The following is a 3,774-nucleotide window of genomic DNA, read 5'->3' on the forward strand; positions in this document are numbered from 1 at the left end:
CCACCACCACCACCACCACCTACTCAAAGTAGTAGTTATTATTCTAGTGATACTACTACAATGAGTACAAGTAGTAGCCGAGGGGGAAAGAAACGAAGGCAAATGACCGAAAATTGGAGAAAAGAGACTCGAGCAAATGATGTTGTGGTATTGGAGCATGAGATTGATAGGTACATCACCGACCCATTGTAGTAGTAGTTGTGGTATGCCATGCCACCACCACCACCACCACCTACTCAAAGTAGTAGTTATTATTCTAGTGATACTACTACAATGAGTACAAGTAGTTGACCGAAAATGGAGAAAAGAGACTCGAGCAAATGATGTTGTGGTATTGGAGCATGAGATTGATAGGTACATCACCGACCCTATTGAAGATGTGGTTGATGAATTTGATGTTTTGAAGTGGTGGAAATTGAATGGGGTTAAGTATCCGGGGTTGGCACTTATTGCAAAGGATGTGCTTGCCATCCCGGTATCAACGGTGGCTTCGGAATCATGCTTTAGCACGGGTGGTCGGGTAGTTAATTCATTTCGTGCTTCTTTGACTCCTAAGATTGTGGAGGCCTTAATTTGTTCTCAAAATTGGTTAAGGTCGGATGACATTTCCTCTTTACAATATGAGCCAACAATTCAAGAGATGGAGTTCTATGAATCGATTGAATTAGGTATGTCTTTGTAATTTTATATGCTTTATTAATGTATTATATAATGTGTATGTTTGACTAATATTTTAATGGGTTTATGTTTTTTTTATGTAGATATTATGAGTTCATCCACACCTAGCACCATAGCTCCAACTACTTTTCAATGTTAGGAGGAATTTAATGAAGTTGGATTGAATTTGGGTTGTAATGTATATTTGAATTGAATTTGGGTTGTATTTGGCTAGTAATTTATTTTGGAACTTATTTTGTTGAAGTTTGATTGAATTTGGGTTGTAATTTATATGTTGAAGTTGGATTGAATTTGGATTGCATTTTTGTTGAAGTTTGATTGAATTTGGGTTGTAATTTATATGTTAAAGTTTGATTGAATTTGGATTGCATTTTTGTTAAAGTTAGATTCATTTTGATGCGTTGAAAGCTTGATAAAACCTCAAATTTGAGGTATGTTAGTATATAAATTCATTTTGGGCAGGTTTGTTTATTATTATTTAAAAAAAAAAAAAAAAATCGGAACCGTTGGATTCGAATCGAACCGACAGTCCGGTTTGGTTCGGATTTTTGTATGGATATTGAGCGAACCGGTCCAAACCGAACGGATTGCACTATTGGATCAGGTTCCATTTTTCTCCAAAACCGGTCCAAACCGAACCGTGCCCACCCCTAACTGAACTACGAGCCGAAACTGGCCAAAACTTTAAGTGATAATTTGAGTTTCAAAACGTAAAAATCGATCCTAAACAACCCAACCATCAGCTAGAACACATTAAGAGGATTGAAAAATCATACCTGGATCGAAGAAATTGGTGGCCGGAATTGGTGGAACGAGCATCGAAAATTTCACGTAAAACTAGCCGGATTTTTTTGATTTTCCGGTGGCCAGAGCTCATGGTGGAGGAGGTGGAGGCATGGGGTAGGACGCGCGGAGGCCTGTCATTTTGGGATCGGTCCAGGCTCGATGGTAGCTGCAGTGGCGGCGGTGGCCCAAAACCCTTTCATTGGAAGAGCTGGTTGCTCACGAAGGGAGGGAGGCTTGGAGAGAGAGAGAGAGAGAGAGAGAGAGAGCGAGAGATAAGAAAAAAAAAATCTAACTTTTCAATATTTACGGTTGTGCCACTGCACTATTGTTGATCTTAACTTCTTCGTTATAATCCTGATTTGAGCCCACTACGTGTCTGCGGACTCATATCAAAGCGATCTACATAATGGTGGCACTCAATTCCTCAAAATATTTCCCGAATAAAAAATCAACTTTAAGCCCATTAAAAAGTCAACTTTTATTTGAATAATTTAATAATTTGAGACAGCGTCGATACGAGTTAGTAGACACGTAGTGTGCTTAAATAGGAGTTGTAACGAAGAAGTGGCACAATCGTAAATATTTTGAAGTTGGTTTTAAAAAATTTAGATTTTCCTTTCCTTTCTCTCTCTCTCTCTCTGCCTTGATCTTCTTCTCCTTCGCACGACAGCCGATCAACCGACCACATTTTGGGCCATCATCACTGCTTCCGACCACCACCAGCCACAAGGCTGGTGCCAAAACAACCACCTCCACCTATTGTCTCCATCCCACCCTTCCCCGCCTCGGCCGTCACCCGAATGCGGAAAAAGCAAAAATCCGGTCGATTTTACCAAAAACTTTAGTCGTTCGTTCCGACGATTCCTGCCACCAAATTTGTCTATCCAGGTATGCTTTCTCATCCTTTCAACATGTTCTAGCTGATGGTTAGGTTGATTATGATTGATTTTTGAGTTGTGAAACTTGATTTACAACTTAAAGTTTGGCTGGTTTTCGGTTTGTGATTTCGGCAAGTTCTGGTCACTTTTTGACCATGGTCCAAGAAGAAAAGTTCCTCTATATGCTATTTTGATGACATAGGTATAGGTATTGTTGGGTGACTTGAGAAATTTTCAGTCACCGGAATTTCTCAAGACACCCACACATTGTAGGCGCATGTAGTGGCGTGTGGGCCCTGCTTGGGGGACCCATTTGGTCCTAAAATGACCCCATGTCATCTCGGGCACGATGGTATACTCGGCTTGAATTTGGTTATCATTTGACTGTCGATCGGATTTATGCAAATTAGGAATTTTCTTGGGTTCAATATGTTCAGACCGTTGGATCGACTCCATTTTCTAATATGTGGATACAGGCACCTCTAGGATTGTGTAGGAATTCGCGGATCGAGAATTGGAACCTCGGATGCTTCGATTCAATGATTCAAAGATTAGGTTAAACAATAACCGTCCAATCGTGCGCTCGAGAGTGATTCGACTGCTCAATTCGGACTAAACTTGCAGGACATGTATAATAAACCTTGTTGAACCCATAGGAACTTTCAAATTTGAAATCAGAGGTCGTGGACCCTGCTAGCCTGGTTGATCAAAATTGGAAAGTTTGACCACTCAGTGGGCCGAGAGTTTTCTGAGGTTATTCCACCATTCAAAACACGTAGTTGGACCTTAGGAACTCCTCGTCCATCATTCACACACCATGAATCCCGGAAAAATTAGGAATTTATTTTAAAATTCTTGTTCAAATCGCCTTATTTTAATTTAGTTCTCGTGTCTTTAAATAGGGATTCCGACTCAGGGTACGCAACATGTGGGACACTTTTTGGGTCAAGCAACATGGGATTATCTGTGCGTGGACTTTGTTTTTAAACTATAATCATTATTTTCAGGGATGGAAAAATATGATTAATGATTTCTTGGATTATTGAGTTATTATTTATTCATAAATATTGAATATAATACTATTATGAAAGTATTGGAATTATATTAGAATAATTGCGGATTATGAATATTTTGAATGGATATGTGCCATTTATGAGAATTTCTATCTATACTTGGATGTGTGTGGTTTATGGGTTTGTTGGAAAGGGATTATGGAATATGAGTTGGGTTGTGGTTTATGTTAGTTTTGAGTGCTATAAGCACCACCCTATGTACCTGCCCGGATTTGGAATACTGGAATTGGATACTTGGAATTGTGTGATACTTGGATATGTTGAGCACCCTTGATAGGGTGTTTCATAGACTCTTAGCAGGGTTAGTCTACGTGCATAGGACTTGTCATAGGCATAAGAGTATTGAGGATTCTGCTGTA

General features: G+C 39.5%; 1 long non-coding RNA gene across 1 annotated transcript; it reads left to right on the top strand.

The window, feature by feature from the left end:
* The first annotated feature begins 332 nt into the window (after nucleotides 1-332).
* Nucleotides 333-968, top strand: LOC148917688 (uncharacterized). Its single transcript, XR_016126297.1, has 2 exons — nucleotides 333-668; nucleotides 762-968. It is a non-coding gene; the product is annotated as an uncharacterized LOC148917688 (long non-coding RNA).
* Nucleotides 969-3,774: the final 2,806 nt, after the last annotated feature.

Source organism: Prunus mume, linkage group LG4 (assembly GCF_029339155.1).
Source record: "Prunus mume cultivar Tortuosa linkage group LG4, ASM2933915v1, whole genome shotgun sequence".
In the NCBI taxonomy this organism is placed as follows: Eukaryota; Viridiplantae; Streptophyta; class Magnoliopsida; order Rosales; family Rosaceae; genus Prunus; species Prunus mume.